The 19414-nt window shown below is 43.0% G+C and overlaps 1 protein-coding gene across 12 annotated transcripts in view; it reads left to right on the top strand.

Moving 5' to 3' along the window:
• NRG1 (neuregulin 1) overlaps nt 1-19414 on the top strand; it is a 499123-nt gene that overhangs the window by 165772 nt on the left and 313937 nt on the right. Inside the window, exon 1 of one of the 12 annotated variants that reach the window (XM_082204822.1) lies at nt 13084-13125. The exons of 8 other annotated variants lie outside the window; for them this stretch is intronic. The gene's annotated coding sequence lies outside the window, so the exon portion shown is untranslated. Of the gene's footprint in view, nt 1-13083; nt 13126-19414 lie in introns of those variants that run through there. 3 more of the 12 variants (XM_082204824.1, XM_082204825.1, XM_082204823.1) reach the window with 3 other exon arrangements.

Below are 19414 nucleotides of genomic sequence, written 5' to 3' on the forward strand. Positions count from 1 at the left end.
AGATAATTCCATTTATTGCTTATGGAATTAAAGGAGAACACTGTTGTGCAATTTCAACTGAGATGACCTGTTTCCTAATCTTTTAGTTAAATGCTGCAGATGATTCCCTCTTGGCCAACCTACCTGCAAGATGGAGCTGGTTGGGACTGAGGAAGGGAGGAAAGAAATCTGTTTCCAGTTGGAATGGGGCCAGCAGGACAGAACTGCCTGTGTTCTGAAGCAGGTTTCAAAGAAGTAGTCATAATAATGAGAAAGCAGGTTCATCAAAGGCATGGTCATTCGATTTGGGGGATCTGATTATTCTTTATAGACACAAGCTTTCTGTCCGTGTAGCTTCTCCATTGCCACTGTGTAGAAGTGTAAATACAGTAAAAGTAGCATCAGGCATTGTTAAGTCCCTAGTAATGTCCCATCCAGATAGATACACACATCCTCTGAACATTGGCCCAGGTAAATCTACAATTCCTGGACACAGCAACATATCTGAGCAAGCACTCTCCAACGCCAAACACACACACATTTCCCTGAAACATGCCACGTGTTGTTTCTGTCACAAGTCAAGGATCTTCTCAGAGACAGAGACAGGTATGTGTAGCATGATTATAGAACAGAGCTGGGGAACATTTGGTTCCCCAGATCTTCCTGATCTACAACTTTCATCATAGCTCATGATTCCACCAGCAATATCTGGAGGACCAAAGGCTCCCCATCTTTGTAACATAGAAAATCTCCAGGATGAATTACCCAACTCTATCCCTTCTTAGTTGTAGGCTGCAAGTAAAAACATTCCTGTTTGCCCAGGCATTTGACTCCTGGAGCTGAGTAAAATGTTGGACCTCTGGCCCACAACTCCGAGAAGAAATCAAGTGAGGTTTCTGCTGGCAGGTTGGGGCAAAGATACCACTGCTCTAGTAGCTTCCTTTTTAGCCACAATTTTACCCAAAAGGGTTCCCAATGAACCATCCCTTTGGGCATAGCAGAATATCTAAGTGCACACAGCCACAGGGTGACCCTATAACCCATGACAGCTTCACCCTTGTCTTATCCCAGTGGTTTGAAATGTTTTGTATTGTGACACCAATAAAGATATTTGATTTGACTCCTGGAGCTGAAATCTGAAATACACTTACTAGTCACATTGAACGCAGTGTTGCTTCTGAGTAAACATCTGTAGGATTGAACTGTAAGCTTTCTAAAACAAAAAAAAAAAACTGTGATGCTCTTTCTTCATCTCCTTCTGCTGTTGCTGCTCAAGAAATTGTTTAAATAAAAAATCGAAATAATATGGTCAGCCTAGAACTCCCCCTCTGTCTTGGCCAGGTTCTAATGTTACAACAAACCATGGTCTGTTGTTAGATGTTATGAACCAGCACAAGCCTCATTCTTCTGTGCTCCTGTCCCCCATTCACACACAAGAGTTAAAGCTTCTATTCCTGGAATAGAAAAAGAAGTGGTTTATAGTGGCATTTGAACTGAGCAAACTGTTTTGTTAACAGAATATTAAACCAAAGGCATTGGCTTGTTCTTAAACCAGGAAAGGACGCTTTAAATCTCTTCCCTTCATGCATGAAGGTGAGGGGGAGTGTGCAAGCCCAAGGCTTATGCCAGCTCACGCTTGTAACAACAAATCATGGTTTGTCATTATATCATACCTGGGCCACTGAGTCCATCCAGTATATGAATATATGGTGACAGGGAAGCTGAGCACTTCAGCTGCAAACGCAGCCACCTAGAAGAAAGTCTTGCTGGTTTTAATGGTACTTAACTTCCAAGTAGCCTAAAATGACAGCCTTAATCCAATACTTCTAAGTATATTTCAGGAGGAAATGAAAATGCAGCTATCCGAACAAACATTCAGTGCCCTGTTATCTCTTTCCCTCCTGAGAAAGCAACATGACATTAAGCTTTTCTTTGTGTTATGCGAGTCCTTTTTTTTTTTAGTGCCAGTTCCTTTAAAGTTCAGTAATCTTTCTAGTTCTTATGTGATCTAAACTGTCTCCGGAGAAGTGATCGAGAATGTTGTTAGGGAAATGTTTGTGAATAGGGTAAAAGGATGGGTGGGTGAAAAAGCACACTCCACCACTGAAGTCCTCTGTCACACGCTTCAATCCTAAACACATTTACTCAGATGTTACTGCTGTTTAATTCCGCAGTCTTAGATGAGGATGAGGGCCAAAGTGGAAATCCGTGCAGACTTTTTTGTCCAAAGGCTCCTTCATGAGGTGTTCATGAGGTCTGCTGGGTGTCATTCCAATAGTATTGTGGAGCAAAGGGGAGAGAGAAGCCAGTGTGGTGTAGTGGTTAAGAGCGGTGGACTTGTAATCTGGTGAACTGGGTTCGCTTCTCTGCTCCTCCACATGCAGCTGCTGGGTGACCTTGGGCTAGTCACACTCACCTTGGGCTAGCCTCACTCACCTCACAGAGTGGTTGTTGTGGGGTAGGAAGGGAAAGGAGATTATTAGCCACTTTGAGACTCCTTAGGGTAGTGATAAAGTGGGATATCAAATCCAAACTCCTCTTCTTCTTCTCTCTGCTATCCAGATAAAGATCACCTGCCCCATGCCTGCCATTAAGAAAAAATACACTACGTAGCACATGCCTTATATGTATAACCAACTCTTCCAAATGAAATCAGTGGGGCTTGGTTCTAGAGCAGGCATCCCCAAACCCGGCCCTCCAGATGTTTTGGGACTACAAATCCCATCATCAATGACCACTGGTCCTGTTAGCTAGGGATGATGCGAGTTGTAGTTCCAAAACATCTGGAGGGCCGAGTTTGGGGTTGCCTGTTCTAGAGTAAACACATTAAAGACAGTGCGGCTAAAGGAGCAATCAATTGTTTTCATATGAAGCCATGTTTCATTGCATACCCTCCAAGTGTCCCGATTTTTTCCAGGGACAGTCCTGGAATTATGAAAGCCGTCCAGCTTCTGTTTTGATCCCGGAATGTTCCTATTTCTCCTGCCAGCACTGAGCTTGTGGAAGAGGGTGAGCCACCTTTTCCCCCATGCGGTGGCAGGAGCAGTGGCGGCAGTGGGGGGAGCATCCAATTGCCTCTCCATGACTGCCACTGCCTAGGCCCAGCCCCTCACTGTGTACCAGCTCGGAAGGGCAGACAGAGGGCAGGGCCCCCCTGGATAGGAAGAAAAGGAGAATGGAGCGGAGCTCAATGAGTCTTGATTTAAATCAACAAAATTTAAAATGCTTTGTGCATCCGCGTCTAATCTTGCCCCTTTCTAAAATGTATTTATTGGTGTGTGTTTTTCTTTTTGTAAATTTACCACAAAATAAAATAAAATCGGGATTAAGGGGTGGTGACACTCACCTTCTTCTAATAGGAAATGTTCTGTGGTGGGCAGGGGGGGGACACAAAAAATGGGGTGGTGGTGAGCGGAGTCCGTTTGGGGGAGGAGTGAGAAATGTCCTTATTTTCATCTGAGGATGTTGGAGAGCATGTTGTTACAGGCGGTCTTCCGTGGCTTGTGGAAAGAGCCTCTAAAGCACAGTGTTGTCAATAGGCATAACTGTGCCAGCGATACATGCATAGGATTGCAATTTTAGTGTCTTTGAAATAGCCGCTTAACCATACTGATGTAGGCATCAGATGGAATGCTTTCCAGACTTTCCCTCTACTGCCAACATATAAGCAGACCACAATAATATATTAAATGGCAACCTGGGTTTTTGCTTGTTAAATCACCTGTTTGGAACTTTTTAATACTGTGCCTTTTTTTTACAACCAGATCCTGGAAAACAACAGCACCTTCCTCTCTGCTGTCCCTGTTTTACAATGGGCGCTCACACCTGAAGCCTGTTTTTCTAAGCCCCAGCATATCCTGTGCAGGCCTTAGTAGAATTCGCTGTTTAATATTTTAAACTTTTGTAGTTCAGTTTACCCACTCTTCCTCCCAATCCTGCATTTATGGAGTGGGAGCTGGGCCAGATACCCTTCCATAAAAGATTTACATTGTATTTTTTTATTTTTAATCCTCTGAGAGAGATCTTCATTTGTTATTAGCTTTATTTTGAGAAGCAACAGGAATGTATGCCGTCATACAGAAAGACAAAACAATCTTTGAAGGCGGTGAAATGTTGCTAATTTCAAATTTCCTCCCAGGTTTGCTGAGTCAATACTTGCAACCCCTGCAAATGTACAGAAACAGATGTTAGTAGCTCCCCCACCCCACCCCGCTCCCTCTCTGAAATAAATTGTATTTATTCCTGTGGAAGTTAAGTGAGGAGGCCAGAATCACAGTACTTTAGAGGAAAGAGCTGCTTCACATGATCAGCATTCCACTTGCAGGACTATACCACTGACAGTTGAAGATCACATTTTGCAATGATTCCTCACGTTAATGAAACCAATCTTTTTAGGAAGAATGAAGGTACATTTTCCTTAACGTGCTAGTTTTGTTTGTGCGTACGCGGTTTCTCTTTTTTTCCTCACGTTGTTGTTATTTTTTACATGGAGGAGCATTCAAATATTTGATGCCCTACCCGCAACCTGCAGTGGTTTAATCTAGCAAAAGATGTCCCTCTCGTTGTTCTGCTGATCCTGTAGTCTCACCATTATAACAACTGGAAGAGGGGGAAATGAGATTTTATGCATAGGCTAACCTTTATCCACTCAAAAACTGAAGAAGGTGTTATGTACTGAAGTTCTCACCCTGGGCCAGCAGGGGGATACTGTAGATAGGTTTCACTCAGGTCCACATATGCAAATAACGCGAATTGAAAGTGACGTTCAGTGATTGGATAGTTACAGAAAGTTGTTACTGTTGCTTTGTAGTGGAGCTCTATATAAGCAGGCTGGCTGAACCCTTCAGTTCAGTTCTGTTCTGGGTCTGTGAATAAACAAGAGCTGTTTGAAGAATCGCTGTGTCGTCTGATATGTTCACCCACAATTTAACAGACATCTCAAACAGGGATATGGCAATTTGCATTCATTTGCAAGGCTGTTATCCCTGAGTTTAAGGGCTCATCCAGACTTCCCTGCAGGCAATGTGCTTTAGAGGTCACTGGTTTGAATCCAGCCCTGGGCTGAGGTCTCCTGACAATAATGCTGATCAGGTGAGGAGGAGGGTTTTGATCTTCAATACAGAACCCCGGGCAGTGAGGATTAAGCCTCCTCACCCAGCACATCACAGTGGAGAACAAAAGAACCCATCCTTATTTATCGGGGTTCCCAAATAACGAGGAGGGAGAGAGGTGGCCTGAAGGACAGGAATGGTTTGGATGAGTGTCAGGGGAGGCTCTGAAGGCGTGACTAGGAGGGTTGCTCATCCTTACACATAAGATGGGAATTCCAGAGGTTGGGTTCCTCAATGGACAATGCCTTAATAACCTGCATTGCAGCCAGATTCATGTTTGAGAAACAGGAGACAGAGAGCAAGACCTACCCTTTTGACCAGTTGTGTTTGTGCGTGTATATGTCTACATCGCTTTGAGCCATTGTGGGAAAAGCAACTAACTATGTGATCATAAGGATATACAAATTCAATGGGACTTAGTCATTGTTTTGGAATGCAAGCTAAGAAATGTTTTAAATAAATAAGTGAATGCATGTGGCAGAACGGTGTTGTGGCATGTAATGGTTATGCTTTGGGACCAGTCCAAAGGATGAGGGTTTTGTAAGACGGTTGTTTCCTCTGAGTTGGTGTAATGAATCAAGAATCCACCATCTACATGGAGAATATTTCAGGATGTTCCATCTCCACCCTTTCTCTCTCTGTGAGGCCATTTATTAGTCATTAAATTTACAGGGAATTCTGCACACCGTCAACTTTGCATACCAGACACAACTGTGCTTAATTTATTCTAATTTTTTATTGCAAAGATGTTCAGACTTCCTGCTCTCAGGAATCACTGCCTCACAGGGAAACTACCGTATTCTGCTCCAGGATGGGACTTGAGGGATTGATTTAACTGTTGGGCCAGAGACACAGAGTGAGGATATTGCTTCTACCCTTCCAGCAATCTTGTGCAGGTTTGTTTGAAAGTATGTCCCATTGTGTTAAGCAGGACTTACTCCAAGGTAGATGTGCAAAGCACTGTAAGCTTGGCAACTCAAAATATAGCTATTCGCTGAAGCTTTATCCACTCAGAAACTGAGGAAGTCTCAAACAGGGATATGGCCATTTGCATTCGCTTGTAAGGCTGTTATCCCAGAAGACATCACTGAGTTTAAGGACTCATCCAGACTTCTTTTTGTGTTGCACGTTCCAGGCACAGGCCCACACTTTAAAGTTCCTTGTCTGAGGGTGTTTTGTTTTGTTTTTTTTGTCCCAGTGCTTTCCATGGGAAAACTTGCATTTTACTGCTGAATCCGAGAAAAAAAAAAGTGTTGTAACAAAAACAAAAAACCACCACTCGGACACAGAGCTTTAAATCTCAGACCTGTGCATAGAAATGCAGCACAAAACGAAGTTTGAATGAGCCCCAAGTCTTGTGGGGAAACCTGGTCAGTTTAAGTCCCAAGAGTAAATGAACCAATATTTATTGTGAAGGTGGAAGAATGATTCAGGATGTCCTTTGAATCTGCAGGAAATTATTAGACCTCAGGAACTGATTCAATATTGATTAGAAATGAGTGTGTGTGTGTGCGCGCACGAGCGCACCTTTATATATTAAAAATGTTATCCTGAAGGAGTAATTCTGATATTGCTGAATAGACTATACTACTAGAGAGTTAAGAGAAAGTGACATAAAGATAGGGAATGTGATAAATATATAAACAAATAAATTTTGGATTATGATGACCGAACATACATTTTGAAATATTGATGTTGCCATTTATATTATTAGTATATGTCTAATACATTTTGCATGCTTTCCTGATGTATGCTATGCAAGTCTTTACACACACACAAACACACACACTTCATATCAGTTCTCTATAGCCTAAGGCTCCAATCTGAAATACTCACCACAAGCCTCCACAGAAAGCAGTAGGACTTACTTCTGAGTAAACAGAAGTATTGCACTGGCCATTTTGCATTGTGAATCTGTTGACAAACCGAAACTATACAGTACCCAGAACAAAATCACTTGAGGATTGTGGCAAGGTGGAAATATAGATCACTGAGCTCTGTTTTTGCTTTCTAGATTCAAGAGATAAGTAAAAAAGGGGGGAAGAAAGAGCAGCCATAAGCAATAAGCTTATTGAAGAAAAAACAAGCAGAAGCAATAAGCGTTAAGAGAACTGGGTGGAGGGGGGTGATTGCATTTCAAGTGAGATGAAGCGTTTTAACATAAAGAACACGATGTTTAAGTTTGAGCTAATTTCTTTTACCATTCTGCTTTCTAAAAATAACCGCAAACGACGTATCGTTTTTCTGTTCCATCTTGTTTAAGAGGCTGCTGTCAGTGTGCTTGCTTATGTCAGTGGCCCTGTAACTTCAATTTGAGCACTGTGTACTTTGCTCCACATGACAACATCGGCTGTTATCAGCGATAAACAGAATGGAAGGCTTTGCAGTTAAAGGTGTCGTGATGGGGCAGAGACAGGATTTTAAGAAGCAGGCGGACACTTATCAGATTTAGCAAGGAATGGGCCCTGGATTTTAGAGAATACAACCCATGGGTCAAATATAGGAATTTCTTTCAAGTCAGGTGACCTCCCTGCTCAGGACCAAATGAAAGAAAACTCTTAAATGTCACTCGTGTACTGTTTAGATTAGAATGTATTTTGTAAGAACTACTGTGAATGCAGTATTTTCCTTCATTGGGATCAGGTTTCTGTCTGTCATTTGGACCAGCGTGCCTAAGGAGAAAGCTGCAATACAATTTTACAATGTGTACTGTAATACTGTCTCTCACCCCCCCCCCAAAAAAATCGCTTCTCAAACTTGGGAAATCGAAACTATACAGTCTTTGAACCAGAACCTTCATTTAGCTGTCATGGCTGTTGATGCATCAAGCTTCCGTTTACATATATCTGAAAGAATCAAAATGGATCATTCAATACAATGCAAAGATCCAGAACTTTCTGAAATGTTGTGTGAACTGCCATAACCATTTGATTGTTCTTCTTGAGGAATTGTAACCTTAGTTCATAAACCTCAATAAGCAGCTCTACATATCTCTGGGCTCTGGTAAAGCAGCTGTCTATCCTTTATAAATAATGTCCCCCCCCCAAAAAAAAAAAATTAATTGAAAAGCCCAATTAACAAATGTGGATAATACTGTACATTTAAACTTATGGTAGAACATGAATCTGAACCTGCAAAAGCAGGAGGATAATTCTCTGTGAACTAAAATGGCCATAGTTTTGAGAGATCTGATGAAAAATTGTCACTGTCTCTTTGTGTATATTGTGCCATTTTTTATTTTAAAAATTCTTATTTTCCACATGGAAAGTCTTGTTGTTTATCTTTGCACATATCTTTTATCCTGTGTATCATTAATAATAGTTAGGCTCTTTGTTCAAGGCAGCTACAGCTATTTCTGAGCATACCAAGTAAAACTGTGGTAGAGAGATGCAAAATCTGTTAAGGCCAGTGCCCTACCAATAGGCAAATTGAGGAGTCCTCCTCAGGTGGCAGATGCAAGGGAGGCAGCAGCAGCAAACCCGTGGTTGTTCTTAAGTGCCCCCCCCCGCAAACCCCTTTCTTTTGGAAGGCGGAGCTGCATTGGTTACGTGGTCTGTCCTCCTGCTACCTCAGGAGCAGTGGAGGTATGTAAAGGTAAAGGACCCCTGGATGGTTAAGTCCAGTCAAAGGCAACTCTGGGGTTGCAGTGCACATCTTGCTTTCAAGCTGAGGGGGCCGGCATTTGTCCACAGACAGCTTTCTGGGTCATGTGGCCAGCATGACTAAACTGCTTTTGGCACAACAGGATACTGTGATGGAAACCAGAGCACACGGAAATGCCGTTTACCTTCCCACCGCAGCAGTACCTATTTATCTATTTGCACTGGTATGTTTTGGAACTGCTAGGTTGGCAGAAGCTGGGACAGAGCAACAGGAGCTCACCCCGTCACGGGGATTTGAACCGCCAACCTTCTGATCAGCAAGCCTAAGAGGCTCAGTGGTTTAGACCACAGTGCCACAGTGCCACCTGCTCCCACAGTTGTGTAGGACACTTTGTCCTACACTGGGTAATGTTGGTAGGGGTGTGTGTGTTCGCGCAGCCCTGACACTCCAAATTATACTATCCATATGCTCCACAGCAATATAAGAATCACAATATTTTTTTGGTTTCTTCGAATTTCTGGGAAGTGCCTGCTAATTCTAAATACATTCTTCAGAATTCAGTAATATAAAGCACTGTCAGAAAACACACACACAGACACACACTACAATGCTTATTTTATTTTCCTCTTCTTTTAGGCACTGTGCTTCTGATATTTTCCTCAGTGGCAGATAGACCAAAGAATCACTCCAGCATGTTTAGGAAAGCCCACGGGATCGTTTGTGCACATTTACACATGAGAGCCTTTGGGCCCTGATACTGCAATATGTTGCATTTGGTGGTGCCTGTCAAGAGTTTCCTCCAGGCCAAGTGAGGCGCCTGGAAATTAAAAAAATAACAAAAAAGCCACCAATCCGTTTCTGCACAAGCATGAGGAATCAGCTTTGCAGCAAATCTTTCATGTTTCTTTGCTTAGTTAAAAAATGTTGTGATTCTGATTAAATTGTTACTGTACCAAGAAGGGCCAATTTATACCACCTGCAGTCTTGATTAGAAGTCCTTTCCCCACCCACCAAAGCATTATAGTGCAGCTCACAGTTGCTTGCCCTGGGCAAATGTGGAAATAAATGTGGAAGGCAAATAATAAATAATGCAGGTTGCTTCACATGACCGACTGCTGTAGTTTAAGGAGGCGAGGGGAAAGATACTAGTCAAGGTAATATAAATTCACTGGGATAGGAATAAAGTTTATAAATAGGCAGGGGCTGGAAAACACCATAGGGAGTACTCCAGGCAGTGATGATGATGGTGATGGTGTATTTCTGTGGCTGAGAAAGCTAAATTCTGCCCCAAGAAAAGCCACCATCTGTTAACATGGGGTGGAATTCTCTTAATGAATACACACACACACACACACACACACACACACACACAGACACACACACCCCAGCCAAGACCGGGCTCAGGGCGGCTAACATCAGGTATAAAAACAACTGATTAAAATACAACTTAAAAACAAGATTAAAATACTACTTAAAATGCAGCCTCAGTTCAGTGGAAGCCCAGATCAAAAACTGTTTGGGGGGAGAAAACGTCAAATCTTCCCCAAGGCCAACTATCCAGACTGGTCCTACGGGGGCCAGAAAAGTCAGGCAAGTCCCCAAATAGGGGTTCCATCACAGAAGGAAAATGAAAGAGGGGGAGGGGATCAGGCTGGTTCAAAGCCAAAGGCCAGGTGGAACAACTCTGTCTTACAGGCCCTGTGGAAAGAAATCAGATCCCGCAGGGCCCTGGTCTCATGAGACAGAGCATTCCACCAAGTATTGAAAAGGCCCTGGCCCTGGTTGAGGCTAATCTGACTTCCGTATCAGGACCACCTGAAGGGCAGGCAACCCAAAGAGGTTTGAGGCTGAAACCTGCAGGGCTCATGACGGGCTGCCCCTGACATAGAATCATAGAATTGTTGAATTGTAAGGGACCTGGGATCATTTAGTTCAACGTCCTGCCATGCAGGGATCGAACCTGCAGCCTTGGCGTTATCAGCACCATCCTCTAACCAACTGAGCTATGGGGGCTTGGACATGTCTTTCTGCTCCTTTCCCCCCTGCTCCGTAACTTTTAAGTGATATGGAATGTGTAGCATGATGCCAAAAACCAAGATTTTCACACTATGGGTCCACTTCATTGACCTCTCTTTCAAGGGCCTCTCTTTCACTGCACTCCAGTGCAGTGAAGTAACATCAATCATTTTATTATATCACTAGAAGTTAATGCTACTGAAGAGAGGAGTTACCGAGATGCAAGGCTGCTGTATTCAGCAGTGGCACGCTCTCCGTCTGAAGCTGCAATTCTAAGCTCTCCATGTCTTGTTCCCCATTCCAGTTCTTCTGTTGGAACTTTGAATTCAATTTAATGTGCTCATGTAACAGGCAGATTATTGTGAGAGCTATCAGAGTGCTGAAGGGCAAATGGAATAAATTGGCGAAAAGAATGTATATAGGAAGGACATGCAGAACACAAGTCCATTTAAATCAACTGGTTAAAGCCTGGAGGGCTGCTTGAAAGAAGAGTTTTTACATTAAGGATTTTAGAAGCTTTCTATACAAAAGTGTTATGTATGGAGCTAGGGTCAAAGAGAAAATATAGATTCCTCTCCGAAATATAGAATTACATTGCTATTGTCCTCTTAAAATTATTCACAACTAAAATGATATTTGTTTTATATTTCCTGGGGCTTTGTCACCATAGCTGCCTGCAAGATTATTCACATTGGAAAGTAATGCCCTTCTGAGATTTGGGTGGTTTTTAAAAATATATAAATTGCATTGTACTGGCTTATAGATGGGACGCGGGTGGCGCTGTGGGCTAAAGCCTCAGCGCCTAGGGCTTGCCGATCGAAAGGTCGGCGGTTCGAATCCCCGCGGCGGGGTGCGCTCCCGCTGCTCGGTCCCAGCGCCTGCCCACCTAGCAGTTCGAAAGCACCCCCGGGGGCAAGTAGATAAATAGGTACCGCTTACCAGCGGGAAGGTAAACGGCGTTCCGTGTGCGGCTCTGGCTCGCCAGAGCAGCGTTGTCACGCTGGCCACGTGACCCGGAAGTGTCTTCGGACAGCGCTGGCCCCCGGCCAATAGATGTGAGATGGGCGCACAAACCCCAGAGTCTGTCAAGACTGGCCCGTTCGGGCAGGGGTACCTTTACCTTTACCTTTATAGATGGTAGCCAAAGGAGCAGCAGCAGAGAAAAACACCTGAATAATTTGAAACACAACATGAAGAAGATCTCCTTCACATTGCAGTTCAGATTATTCAGATGTTTGTTTTTCTGCTACTCCCCCCGCCCCATAACCTAAAATACACTGGCCTCAATCCTGCTTTAGTTGTGTGCAGCAGTTGTTGCCGCAAACAGCAAACTCTTCCTGGCAGTTTAATTGGGCCCAGATAAGTTATGCAGATGTGCACCCAGATACACACTGCAGCCTCATCACCTGCTCAAGCAGAAGCCTGATTCTTGTTCCATGTACAGATCTCCTTTGCTGGACTGCGGCAATGATGCTTTCTGACTTAATTATTTCAAAATGGATTAAATAAAAAAGCTCCCTCAAATACAATACCTCATATACCCCAAATTATTTGCTGCTTTGGAAAAACTTAAAACTGCTTTGCACTAGAGCTGGTAAACACCTCAGTAAGTGTACCTTCATAAAATATTGCCCTAGATTAGCAAGAGCCCTGAAACAATTTTGCCATATGCTGTCCTCATCAGGACTCGTTTTTTAAAAAATAGCTCCTTTATGAAAGAGTTTTTACACAGCTCTGCTTTTACTGCACATCGTGCGCAGGAAGTTAGAAGAGAAACAAAGACATGCAAAACTTTTAATAAATTTAGACTGCAATCCTATTAACTGGGATGATATGCCATTGAATTCAACAGGACTTAACGTCTCCTGAGAAGATAGGTCTAGAATTACACTGTCAGGGGACAATTGAAACCCTGCATCCGCCAGAAGGAGGGAGTTAGGATCCGGTGGATCTCTGGCTCAGCCAGCTGCTTCCTGGCACAGTCATGCTATGCCTGTGTAAGCCCCACATCCCGGCTCTGCCAGATATATACACCAATGTAACACCCTTGTGTAGACAGAACTGGGACTCAGCTGGCTGAGACAAGACAGGTAGATATTACACTGGTGTGCTCCCAGAAAAATGGACTCGGGAAACAGGTGGACTTTTGCTGGATCTTACTTCTGTTTAGCTTATTCTGGTGGAACATACATCAGCAAAAACGGTGATCCGAATCAAGCCCCTTGGCTCAGCTGAGAGACCAGCAACTTTTGGTTCCTCCTCTCTTTGAACACTTTCCACTTGGCCCTTATAAGGTCCCTGTTACTAACATCTAGTGACTTTGTTTCCTTTCCTCCCTCTCAATCCCTTTTTCCTTTTGTGTTATGTCTTTTAGATCATAAGCCACTTTGGGTGCCCTTCTCAACTGGAGAGTGAGGTAAAAATATTTTAAATAGGTAAATTTGCTTTCCTGTAAAAAGTGTGTGTGGTAAAATAGTAGGGTGAGGCCTGCATTCTATGACAGGGGATTCCTTTTATGAGATATCCCTCTGTGACTGTTATTCACACTTCTAACACAGCAGCTCCCTTTAGCTCAGTGCCACTAATGTGACCTATTTTCCTTTTCTTGGTTGATTCATTCAATCTGGTTTAATTAATGAATTATAATTCCAACCTTTTCTCCAATCCCATTTCTAACTTATCACTTCACAGTCAGCACAGCATGGCAAATATGGCAATTTAAATGGATTTTTCCCCCTTCTCTCCTAGAAAAAAAAAATATATAACTTGCCCAATACTAAAGTGATGCATTGATTCCTGGCAACAGCTGCTAGGAAGCTATTAGGAACTGGAGTTAATCATTCTTGATTGTTATTGTCAGTCAGTTCCCATATTCACAATGCAGAACAATGTCAATACTGCTTACACGGATTTTATTTACAGTCATATCCACTGAAATTAGAAAAAAAAAGAGCTGCTAGGGGTTTTTCTTCCCCCGAGACATGGGATGTGAAACTTTAGGCTAAGTCTGATTTTTCAGTTCCACAAAGCTGTTGGGTAGAAAGTCTTTGTAGGAGTGTACCAGTTCAGTCTGCCAGTGGAATAAAATGTTTCTGAATTCTCCACATTGCACAAGTCTCATGTTGATTTCATAGAACTTCTACCTTAAAGGGATGAAGAGAAAAGACTGCTGGCAAGCATCTATTAAAAAAAAAGAGAATGAACACATACATTAATTAAAATATACATAACACCATAGAGCAATATGTACACTATAACAACTTCCAGAGGTGCACTAATATTATTTATTATTATTTCTTGGACTTCTTATCCCCACTTAATCATACATGCCTACGGCTGGTTTGAACAATATAAAAAACACAAGACTAAAATCAGTTAAAACAATTTAGAAGCAGAAGACGGAGAGTATATAGTGCATCCATTCTCACTTAGATGACTTACTGTGCGAGCCACTGCCAATTTTAATCTGGGGACTATTCCTCGCCATTGCAGCTGGCCAGATGTGTAAGCCCCTGGCCCTCTTTCTGCTTTATGTCAGCACTACCACTAGGGCTGGATTAAGGTTTGATGAGACCCCAAGATACTGAAGGTAACGGGGCGCCTTTAAATGTCCAGCTGTCCTTTGTCAACAACAAATTGTCACTGTTTTTTGTGTTGAATATATATGCTATATCAGGGGTCAGCAACCCACAAGCAGCTCACGGGAGCAATTTAACCAGCCCAGGAGCTGCCCCCGAACCCAGCCGCCTGCTCAGCGAGTCCCCGTATGCTGTGCTAAACTGGCATGGCACCGCACGGGGATTCGCTTCCGTGGCGCTGGAAATCACGTCTGCATATGCCCAGACACCGGAAATCGCGCACGCACACAATCCAGCCCATGGAGAGATCTCTGCGGGACTTGACCGGCCCAGGCAGGTAAAACCTTGCCGAGCCCTGTACTGTATGGTAATTTATGGACCTAATAGGTCCATACACAACACAAAACACTGTTGCTGTGTGTAGGTTTTGTTTTATGTGTTTTTAATCACATATTTTGGAAATGTACATCCAGGGGTTTTTTCCCTTTAAATTTTTTTGGGGGCCCCAAGAGAGTGGGGCCGTAAGCTATAGCTTGTTTAGCTTTTACGTAAATCTGGCACTGACTACTACTGTAGATAGCCAACGAACAGTGCTGCAGCAGCCAGCTCAGGAAGGATCTACAGTTCTACCTGGTCTTATAAAGCTGGTTAATGACCTTCTTCTCTCTAACCAACTTGTGGCTCGGGTCCTAACTGAGATGCATTGCCTGCCCATTCACCACTCTCCAGATCCCCAGTCCTAATACCCTTCTTACTCAGGACATTCTTGCTGTGTTCACTGTCCATTGATGGCTCATGGCATGCTTCCAAACCTCTACGGTATATCTCAGTTGAATTAACATTGATTTCATATACTGCTTAAGTGTTCATAGAGCTGGCAGCTCTTGCCAATGGTGGTTCATTCTTTTTGCTTTAAAAAGCAAGGTATTGTGGCACCCGAAAGCTTCATAAATTTACCACAGTGTGATTACATTTGTAGAGAAGAACCTGCATGAAATGGAAGCTCATGCTGCAATTGATTGATTGATTGATTTAGCTATTTAATATCCTGCACTTCGAAGGGATGCAGGTGGCGCTGTGGGTTAAACCACAGAGCCTAGGACTTGCCAATCAGAAGGTTGGTGGTTCGAATCCCCGCGACGGGGTGAGCGCCCGATGCTCGGTCCCAGCTCCTGCCAACCTAACAGTTCGAAAGCTGGCCAGTGCAAGTAGATAAATAGGTACCGCTCCAGCGGGAAGGTAAATGGCGTTTCCATGCACTGCTCTGGTTTGCCAGAAGCAGCTTAGTCATGCTGGCCACATGACCTGGAAGCTGTACGCCAGCTCCCTCGGCCAATAAAGCGAGATGAGCGCCACAACCCCAGAGTCAGCCACGGCTGGACCTAATGGTCAGGGGTCCCTTTACCTTTACCTATCCTGCACTTCAGCACACATTTCTGGGGCAGCTTCCAATACAGAAGTGTAAAAGTTTGTAAACATGTGCTAGTCTTTAAAAGTTAATGTATGAGTCCTTATGGTGCCATGTCATTGGTCTTACTTTAGTGATTCCACTCTTCCCACAAATTACAGTGGGGCTCTTGCCCAACATTGGAATTCCCCATTGTGTCTCGTCTCCCCTTTCCTATGCAGACTTTACATTTTTATTGAAATTTCACATTTTTTCCAAGTACAATTCAAATTGCATAGCACGGTACAAACTTCCAAGATCACAACAACATTTTTTTGTCCTAACCCTTTTTTTGCCATATCTTCTTAGGTTTAATGGCTCAAGCCTCACTTTTATTTCTCCTGTCCTGTTGTCCTGCTCATCCACTGAGGACTTGCTAGCACACCATGCTAGCCATGCCATTACCATTACTAATATACTTTCAGCCAGATTCATGGTTTTATGTAGAAGCTGCAATTTCCTCCACACTGTTTTCCTGCTTGGGAAGAACTTGTACCCAGGATTTTAATTCTAATTTGCCCGCTCAGTGGTGTGTTATAAGTGAAGTGACTGTTGAAGAGACATGGTTTTACACTTGTAATGCTTTTAAGATCCAATCAGATCCCATCCTTCAATTGTCAAAGGAATTCTCTCAAAACAAAAAAAGTCTCTCTGTCTCATATATCTAGAAGTTACAGAAAACAGCAGTGAGATTGCTTGGTCTGGTTGTTGTTGGTTTTTTGTTTCCTTGCAATTGTAGACCGACTGAAATTGGACTTGTTTTCAAACTAATTCCCTTTTTTTAACAGATTGAGTTTGCTGTTTAAAATAACCTATCACTCTGCCGCATGCAAGATGAGTTCAGTAGACCCTAGACTCCCTTTAACACCACATTTTGTATCAAAGAAAATATTGAACAGACTTTATTGGACTCTTTGGGCTGCTCTGGAAAGGCACAAGGAAAGTTTATAGTGTTGAAAACAATGCAAAAGGAATGAAGAATTCTGTCCAGTTCCCTTGATTATATAGTTAAAACTTACCTTTTTTTCTGGATCAACTTTTTAAAGGTCAGGCAAACACATGATTTAATTATCATTGCATTATTAAGACTATTGGGGTTGTTCCCTAGTCCCAGATATTTCCCAACATTAATGGCAAAGTTGTCATCTCCACAAGTGAACACAATATATTACAGTGGTACCTCAGGTTAAGAACTTAATTTGTTCTGGAGGTCCGTTCTTAACCAGAAACTGTTCTTAACCTGAGGTACCACTTAGCTAATGGGGCCTCCCGCTGCTGCTCCTGCGCCGCCGGAGCACGATTTCTGTTCTCATCCTGAAGCAAAGTTCTTAACCCAGGGCACTATTTCTGGGTTAGCAGAGTCTGTAACCTGAAGCGTCTGTAACCTAAGGTACCACTGTAGTTTCTTTTAAAGTGAGCAAAGGGTGAAGTGATCTTCTAAACCTTCCAAGCAGTTTCAGATCTTGGTACACAAAATCCTGTTGGGTTGCTCTAAAAACCTAGTGGGAAGTAATACTAGTGGGAAGTATCTGGCATTGCTTGGAAGCCGATAGTACCACTGACTGACAAATCAGTGCAGTTTTGAAAAGTTCAGTCCACCATTTTGAATCAGTATGGTGAGCAACAGTTCAGAATGATAAGAGACAGAGACAAATCGTGTTTCTTGATCTCTTATGCTCTACTGATTGAGTTCTGCAAGTAAATTGGCAGCGGACTCAGCTATACAGCTGCAAATACAGTGGTACCTCGGTTTAAGGAGAGTCCTGTTTAAGAACGATTCGGTTTACAAACTCTGCAAAACCGGAAATAGTGTCCTGGTTTCTCATTAGGGAAAGCACGCCTTGGTTTAAGCACGGTTTCGGTTTAAGAACGGACTACCGGAACGGATTAAGTTTGTAAACCGAGGTACCACTGTATAATGTTTTAAGTGTGTTTTAAGCGCAATATTCAATGTGACAATAGATGGCGATGGTGAGCCTTATGGAAAATTCAATCTATTTTTTTTAAAAAAAAAAAACACTTAAAATTTTTTTTCAATGCGGTTTTTATGTGTGTCTAGATCCCTCCAGTGTTTGTTGGTACAACTCATGGCACATCATTGGAGACGGGTCCTGAGTCTGCCAGGCCAGCTTGGAGTCCAGCTGTAGCTCATGTGCCTCCCTAGTTGTTGGGCAACCTCTCTTGCAAGAAGTAGCTTGGGCTGGCTAAATTGAACCCGCCTCCCCGACTCCAGAATGTCAGGCTGTTGCAGGGTGGGGATGCCGCCCAATGAACCACTCAGCCCCTCATCAGCTGCCTCAGTAGTCTCACCCCAATCCCTCTCTCCCCACGATCCTGCCAAGAGGCCCCCCATTTGAGGGTGATAGCACATGGGATAATTGTTACTGCACACCATGGGGGATGGGGAAACATTCAAACTAGATATGTCATTTTTGTGTCAGCAAACCTTACTCAGAGGCATGCTTCTTAAGCCAGTGCTTCACACTTCTCAAACCTGTGTTTCCACAGGCAACAGTGTGATTTCATTTGTGCGCAGATCGTGCTTTTGATTCAGTGTATGAATTTACATATGCAATGTGGGGAAACAAGCATTTAAAATCCAAATGTTAGTTCTGGGGAATGAGCTCCCCGCCATCTGAATGATGTGACAGGCTGATGGGTTGTTTTATATGCTGGTAGGCACAACTGATAGTGTTGTGACACCTTAAAGGCTTGTAGATTAATTGTGGGCTCTGCCGCGCAAAATATGCCACAATATGAGTGCAGTTTTCCCCAATTACCTTCCTGGGAGCAGGTCTCATTGAACACAGTGGTCTTACTTCTGAGCAAACATGCGTAGGATTCCACTGCACTTCTTGTTAATCTTTAATGTGCTTAAGACTCTTTGTCGTTCTTAAATACCTGCATTATGGAAGGCTAATTTGTTGTTGTTGTTTGCCCAAGATTCATGACATCTAGACTTATGTTCATGGCAGACAGTAATATGGATGATGTGAGTTACCGGTAATTAGCAGGCAACTGATGATTAAAAGATCCTTAGGGCAGGAGCAGGTTGCCCCAGCCACTCTGGGCAGCTTCCAACATATATATATAAACATAATAAAACATTGAACATTTAAAAACTTCCCTATACAGGGCTGCCTTCAGTTTGTATATTTACACTACTTACCTCCTTGGCTCAGGGGGTCACATAAGTCCATACCCTCCAACATTTCTCTGATGAAAACAGGGTCGTCCAGAGGAAAAGCAGGACATTCTGGGATCAAATCAGAAACTGGGATGGCTTCTGTAAATGTGGGACTGTACTGTCCCTGGAAAATAGGGACACGGAAGGTCTGAAAGCACACATCCTGTGCTGTTGAACTTCACTTTTAAAATATTTTTACATCAAAGATTATAGTACGTTAGACTAAAATTAAAAAGTTAAAGCTCTGAGAGTAATGAGCCTCTTTAAAACTGTACCTCCTCTACACCTTGCATGCATTTTATATGCATTGCATGCCATCTTGACACTGCGTTCATTCTTTTGTAGTCATACTTGCATTTTTAAGAATCTTCTTGATATACCGGTATTTTCCCTCAAGGAACTTCCAAATGCACCTGGATTTCTGCACACCTTTTGGAATTTGTTTCTGTCTACTGTTTCTAAGTTTATCTCCTCTGTTGCTTGGGCTGCTTCT

The sequence above is a fragment of the Podarcis vaucheri genome (genome assembly GCF_965113315.1).
Source record: "Podarcis vaucheri genome assembly, chromosome: 17".
NCBI classification, from domain to species: domain Eukaryota; kingdom Metazoa; phylum Chordata; class Lepidosauria; order Squamata; family Lacertidae; genus Podarcis; species Podarcis vaucheri.